The sequence below is a fragment of the Benincasa hispida genome, chromosome 10 (assembly GCF_009727055.1).
Source record: "Benincasa hispida cultivar B227 chromosome 10, ASM972705v1, whole genome shotgun sequence".
Lineage (NCBI taxonomy): Eukaryota > Viridiplantae > Streptophyta > Magnoliopsida > Cucurbitales > Cucurbitaceae > Benincasa > Benincasa hispida.
The window spans coordinates 3,259,228-3,267,477 of NC_052358.1; positions in this window are offsets into that span (position 1 = coordinate 3,259,228).

Here is an 8,250-nt window from a genome sequence, read left to right on the forward strand (position 1 = left end):
CGTTCTTAGAACTAATACATACAGACATTGTGGTCCATTTCCCTACAGTCTCTTGAATGGACAACATATTTTTATTACGTTCATAGACGACTATTCAAGATTATGGTACCTATATTTAATTCATGAGAAGTCTTAAATCCTTGGACGTTTTCAACTTTTTCAAAGTGAAGTCGAACTTTCAACTTGGAAAGAAAATTAAGGCTGGTCAAATCTGATCGTGGGTAGTGAATAATTAAGGTAGATATGATGGATAGGTGAACAGCGTCCAGGGCCCTTTTCAAATACCTAGAGGAATATGGAAATCGTCCTGCAATACACTATGCCAGGAAAACCCAGTATGATGGTGTAGCGGGAGGGCGAAATAGAACACTTAAGGATATGGTAAGAAGTATGATTAGTCATGTTTCTCTACCAGAATCCTCCTGGGGTGAGACTGCAGCATATATCCTTAATAGAGGTACCTAGTAAAGCAGTAGTTAAAACCCCTTATGAGCTATAGATAGGGAAAGAAGCCTAGTATTAGGCATCTTCACATCTGGGGTTGTCCAGCTGAGCTAGGCCTTATAGGCCCAATGAAAGAAAAATTGGACTCGAATAACTATAGTTGCTATTTTGTTGGGTATTCTGAGCACTCCTGGAGTTTCAAGTTTTATGATCCCACTTCTAAATCATTGTTTGAGACAGGGAAATTAGATTCCTTGAGGATGTTTGAGTTGAGGGGAAGATAATATAAGGAAAGTTTGTCTTTGAAGAGGAATTTGGTTCTTTCCTCATGTGATTATAATGATGTTCAGTTCAATTCCTTGACTTCATTTATTGAACCAATATAGAACAGACAACATTGAAGTCCCGTGTATAACCTGAGTTCAAATTCAACAACCTCAAGAAGTTGCCATTAAGAAGATCTACTAGAGAGAGGAAGAAGTGCAATTCTTAGATGATTATATTGTGTTCTCAAGAACATCAGATGATGTGGGTGTAATGGAAGATGATCCAATCAACTTCCAACAAGCTTTACAAAGTTCTAACTCTCAAAAGTAATAAGTGTTATTGGAAGAGGAAAAAAAATCCATGAAAGACAATAACGTTTGGGGAACTTGTCAAACTACCATCAGAGTAAAACCCATAGGTTTGTAAATGGATATTTAAAACCAAAAGGGATTCACATGGCAATTATCAAAGATATAAAGCGTCTTTATTGCAAAAGGGTTACTCAAAAGGAAGACATTGATTACAAAGAGACTTTCTCTCCGGTTTTCATCAAAAAGATTCTTTTAGGGTAATATCACTAGTAGCTCACTTTGATTTAGAGCCTACACCAGATTGGATTGTAAAAAACTGCGTTTCTCAATGGAACATTAATTGAGACGATTTATATGTGCAACCAGAAAACTTTGTATCTTGTAATTCAAAGTCTATGGTGTGCAAATTAAAGAAATCCATCTACGGTCTCAAGCAGCCTCTCGTCAATGGTATCATCAATTTCCATGAAGTGATAACCTCATTGTTTTTGAGTGAACATTCGAAAGATTGTGTATACACAAGTTCAGGTGGAGAGAATCAATCTTTCTTATGGTTTGAGCATCTGTTGGCACCTAATTTTCTTATGTTTGTCTGTTTTCCCTTAATACTTTCCACACAAACGTTGAAGTTACTTAAATCAAGGGAATCAAGAATTCCATCTGACACAAGTCTCTGAATTCTCTATTTACAGATGTGACCTAAACGCTTGTGCCATAACATAGTGGAATTCTCATTTAATTTATGCTTTGTACCACATGAATTAGATAACAGGATCTTGTTAAATGAAGCAAAAGAATCAAGCATATATAGATTATCAATTAAAGAGTCGGTACCAATAAGCTTAGAATCTTGAAAAAGACTAACTCTATTATTTCTAAAAGAACAAGAAAAACCAAATCTGTCCAAACGAAAAATAGAAACTAAATTTCGTCTAAATGACGGTACAACAAATTCTCATTCAGATCCAAATAACAACTAGTTTTTAAAAGTAGTCTAAAATTTCCAATAGCTTCAATTGGAACTGCTTTGCCATCGCCCACATAGATGAATCTTTCAGTATCACTTGGCGGCCGGCTCCACAAACAACCCTGCATTAATATACTTATGTGAGTAGTAGCACCAGAATCTACCCACCAAGTATCTGTAGGTACAGAAGCTAAATTAACTTCAAAAAAAACCAAAGTAAGAAGTTTACCCTTTTTTACACGCCATTTGGCGTATTTGGGACAATTTTTCTTGAAGTGACCTTTCCTTTTGCAGAAAAAACAAGGATTTTCAGTAGCTTGTTTCTTGTTTTTATTCTGGTGAGATGTCCTTTCTGCAGCATCCACAATTTTTCTTTTCTTTTTATCACGAGAGCATGTTGCCAAATGAGTACTTTCTGTCATTTCTCTCTTAATCCTATCTTCTTTTTGCACACATTGTGAGATAAACTCATTAATACTCCATTTATCATTCTGAGTATTATAGCTTATCTTAAACTGAGTGAATTGTGCAGGAAGAGAGATAAGTACCAGATGCACGAGTAAATTTTCATTTATCTCGATATCAAGTGCCTTTAATTTACCTGTGAGATTGGACATTTCCATAATGTACTCCCTTATGTTTCCATTGCTCTTATACCTCATAGAAGTTAAGTAAAAAAGACTACTTGATTCCCCTTTCTTATTTTTAGCAAAATATTTCTCAATTTAAGCAAGAAACTTATTGGCATTTTCACTTTCTGTGATAGAGCCCCGAAAAGACTTCGAAATTGAGTGCCTAATGGTCATCAGACACATACGATTTGACCGTTCCCACTTCTCTATATTAGCCATATTTGGTTGTTCCTCAGTAGAAGTAGGTTTATCGGTCCTTAATGCAAGGTCCAAATCCATACACCCAAGAAGTATCTCTAGGCTCTCTTTCCAAATCTTGAAATTCGATCCATTCAACTTAGGGATTGAACTCACAATAAACAACAAAACATATGCTCACAATTAAAATATAACAAAATAATTTCACATATGTGGTGGGCCCCTTTAACAAGATACCTAACACAACATTGATGTTTTGTCTTTGGGCAAAAACACCAACGGTAAATGGTACACTCAACGTAATAATCAAAGTACTAACAATTAACTCAAAAAATCGCCTTTCTTTGGACCGACTATTTTTCACATGAGCAATTCTTATAATTGTCACATACTCATTGCCACATGCATACCCACAATTTGGCTGAATAATTATCTTCCTTTGGGCCGATAATTATCCGCATAAATTCATGAATATGCACATCTTATATTTTAGAATTAAATTAATCTAGATATCAGGCTACTTTGGTAACATATTATTTTGACCAACTCAATCTAAAATATAAGATACAATAATATAATAATATTATTGTATAAAAATAAAAGAGGAAGACACCAAATAGTCTTTTCTAATATTCACTTAATAATTGCATACACATAATATAACTAAAGCAACACAAACATGTGAATATCGTCAAATAATCAATCATATTTAAACTTAATCCACAACATGATCAATTAAACTTAAATCCCCAACATGATTAATCAAATTTAACCTTAAATCATCAATATGCTAATTTAAATTAGATCTACAAATGATTATTCAGATACCCATTAAATTGCAAGTGGATGCAATAAATCAAACTAATTATTAAAAGAAAATACATAATTTTAGCTTCAGATCAAGTAGTGGTCACCAAAACCATACTGAAAGCAAAATAGTTATAACATTGAGTTGCAGTGAGGAAACAAGAAATCACTTGGACTTCTGAAGTCGGCAAGAACAATTAATTAAAAAAAACTTTCAGACCACCAAATTCCTTGAATTAAAAAAGCTATTGGCAGGCGACAATTGTTGTGAAACCCACGCACGCACAGCCGACAAAATAAAAAAATACTTAAAATCTTTGAATTCTTTAAACCAAAATTACTTTATCCCGCCGATGAAACCAAGATTTAAAGAATTAAAGATTCTATAAGTTCTTTACTGAAACCAAAATTAAAAAAAAAAAACAATGGAAAATAAATTTAAACCAACAATCCAATATGAAATTCAGGCTCTGATACCAATTGTTAGCATAAATTCTTTATATCTATATTGAATAGATACACCCTAGGATCATTCATGTCAAATTGCCAAGAATAACATACCGGATTCCATTGCAAAATTGATGATAGCTTTAAGATGATGATGGATGACTATGGTCATCCTCAACCAAAACTCCAAATGTCCTTAGTGGGATTTCTCTAGATGGGATTCAAGAAAGACTGAGTGCTTATATTGTTTTGGTATATGGGGGACCATAATTTAAGTTACTAGTTCAATTAGGGTTCTAATTAAACCCTAATTAACTAGGAATGAGCTTCTACCCATTAAGTTCATAGGGCCTTAATTGATTAGATCACATAATAGGACCCAATCTAATAAAATTACATAAATTATTAATCAAAATACATAATTCATACTTTAATTAAACATATTATTATTTAAATATGACTAACATGAAGCACTTATGATAGTGAAGTCGAGTAGTAGAATTATTTGCCTACTCAAACAGAATATTCCCTCATAAAGAAAAACAAATCTCACTCAAAATTAATTTTCAATAGAAAACAAACCTTAATTATAAATAATCCAAAATACTGGTAGGTGAACTTCTATTTCTAGAATAATTAGCAAATAATAGTTCACACTAAAAAATATAAGGAATTTTGAGATGAAATCTCATGTTATCTCATCAAATAAATCATACTACGTGAAAATCAATGTGGAACAATTCCAATCCATACAAAAACATTCGCTCCTTCAATATTAACGAATCACAAAGTTTCAAAATAAATAAATTAATTAACACAGCTCTGAATTTAAATCAGTCCCAAACAAGTTTCAAGAAGTAGTAAGAATAAAATTTTTTAATATAATGGATTAGATTACTCTACCATAAGCATATAATTTATTGGTAAATGGTAATCTTATCACTTTTAATTTTCAGCCTTCTCTGTAGGACTTCTCATACTAATTATCGATTAATTTATTAATCCATAGCTAAACATATTGAAACACATCATTTATGGACAACCTTTTCCTTCCAAACCAAAATATAAGCCATACTAAATTCATGCTTCTCTGACTTAGTTTCCATATAAATTTAAACAAAGATCGTTAAATCTCAAAACGTATTAACAATTGTGAAGTGAACCGATGTATGCTGGTAAATTTTTCTACTTCAATTGTACTAAAAAAAAGGACATAATTGTGAGCAAAGTACACCTACTCTCTTGAACATTAAACATGCTTAGTGAATCTAATTTTCTGGATAAATAGAAACTTTATTGTTCCCCATCCAAATTTATATTCTAATCAGCTTGAATCAAAGGACAAAACATGAAAGGTAATTCATCAGAAAGTGAAGAGGAGACTTTGATTTACAAAAAAAAAAAATGCAATAGAACAATCTTTAGCATTATTTGTTAATTTAATAATTTTATTCCATCAGATCCTATATTTCTATGTCATATCTAACTTTGTTCACGTTAATTTGAACTTTTCCCTTCAAATTAAAAAGCCAAGATGTCAAACTAATTTACCATCAATGACTACGTTAATTATATGATGATTGAAAAATCCAGGTTTTTATTAACTAAATAATAAAATTTGAAATGTTTTTTCTCTCCCACCAATAATCTCCTTAAATTATATGTTATGATTGCATGGGCTATCTTTATCAATTGTTTTAATAATTGTATGAGGATTACTTTTTAGGTCTTTTTTTAATAAAATTTTCCTAATGAACCATTTTTAACATGTTCCGAAAAAAACAAAGGTAAGAAAAATTAGGGCTGACACTGTTCAATTAAACTTTTGTTTACATTTCACATTATTCCAATCTTTAACCGTAGCTTAGCTTATAATCTTCTCTAAAATTCTTTTAAATAAACTAAAATTAATTGTAAATAAAAACCTCACAACATAAATATAATTAAATTATATCTGCATGTGAATATATCTAAAAAAGCTTTTTAAAAGGTGAAAAATTTCAGAAGTGTAGATGCATGGTGAGACAAGAATAATGAAATGTCAAGATCTCTGGATCTTCAGGTAAATACAGCCATATATCTTGAAGAAAAAAAAAAGGGTTTACCTTTAAAAAGAAGAAGAATGAACAAAAAAGAAAAAAAAACCTATTGAGAGGAGATGGCGGCGACGACGACGACGGCGGCGGAGGAGAGCGCCAAGATGGCATTCACTTGCAGAAGCACCTGCACCTCAATGGCCTTGTTTTCTGCAGGCAGAAAAAAGCAAAGCTGAAGGTGTAGGTGCAAATGCAGGTGAAGGCTAACAATTTGGCCTGTTTTTTTTCTTTCTTCCTTCCTTGTAGATTAATATAAATATTTATAGTAATTATATTATATATATAAACTCAAAAAGTATATATTATATTATATAATAAAGTTTGATAAATTTGGAGAATGTAAATTTGGTTATATGGGAAAGGGAAAATGTGAATTAGAGAGCGTTAGGGCTAAGTGAAGAAGAGATAAGGATGTGAGAGAAGTGATTTATTTATGGTACAGTGTTAGGACAGAAGTGGTTCACTTTGCCCACGTGATCCAAACCCTCCTCCCCACGTGGCTTTTCTTTTTCTAATCAATCACCTTTTGACACCTGTACTTTACCACCTGATCTCGACCCATGGACCACATGCTCCACTCTCCCCAAACTCCTTTTTTTTTTCTTTTTCTTTTTCTTTTTCTTTTTCTTTTTCTTTTTCCTTTATTTAATTTAATTCATTCAAGATACGAAACTGCCACAGACAACACACAACCAAGTGGGATCTCCCTTTTTAAAAGAAAAAAAAAATTATTTTTTACATTTTCCTTTAAAAAAAAGGACTGAAAAATTGTTGGGGGTAAAAAAATGAAATAATGATTTTGTATGGAAGTCCCTGGAATAATTGTGTGGGGGTGGATTAGAAAGGACAAATGGATTTTATCCTATCGAGAAAAAGATATAAATATTATTTTTTTTACAGCACTACATGAAAAGACAAATATGCCCTCCAACGCGTGAACTTGAAAAACTCAGATCAGATTCTCTTCTTGTTGGATGGATGCTAATTTCTCTTTATTTTACATTCACTCACCTACATCGGCCTACCTCCTCTCTTCTCGCATTTTTTTTTTTTTAAATTTTTTTTTATTATTGTTTAGGTCTCTTTCCTACTTTTTCTTTTTTGGCCCCTACATTTTTGTTGGTATACTTTTCGAGATTATTGTTGACAGCAAAATTAGGTCAAAAGACCCAACAAATAAAAATTATGATTAATTGAGATGAAATCGTAGTCTATTTTATGTTATGAGACAATGTTGGATTATAATACTTTAGAAACAATACTCTAGAAAGTTGGATTGGGTCAATCTACCAAGAATAGGCTCCAAAGGATGGGGACAAGTTGGTTTTGGCCTAGATATTCAAGACCAAGGTAAGCCAATTGGGTTGAGCATCTCAATTATCTTGCTCACTCTTTATTAATATCTCTCCTTTGCTTATGTCTTGTCTATCCTAGGTTCGTTTGCAATGAGACAACTTCCTTGATTTTACACTCAAATTTAGCTCCCTCTCTTGAGTTTCTTTTAGGTCTAGAATTATTCATTATGAATATAATCATATCAATACTTTAATATTTGTATCTACTTTTATATTATAAATTTATCTCATAATTATATTTTGGGGTCTATAATTTAGTTTGTTTTATTAAAGTTCACATTTTAATCTCGGTACTACAGACTTTAATTCATATTGTGGGTGAACATTATAAATTTTTTGACCAATCATAAATCGTCACATCATTCTAAAAATTAATGATGAAATAAAAAATGATTGATTATATTTTAAAAATAATTATAAATTGACATGTATTCCCATATTAAAAATGAAAACAACAAATCGATGGATCCTGATAAGGACTTTCTATACATGTAACCTTAACTCTAGACCCATATTACACATTTGTCTTTAACATTTAATTTATTTAAAAAAAGGGCCAATAGAATACAAATTTTCACTAAAGTTGATGTGCATTTACCATTTAAGCCTCATCTATGTTTTTCTATTATATATATATATATATATATATCCAACTGTGCACCATGATTCACCCGTGTTCATGGTCAACCTTAAGGGATGCTCAAGTCCCAATTCATTTTTTGCTCG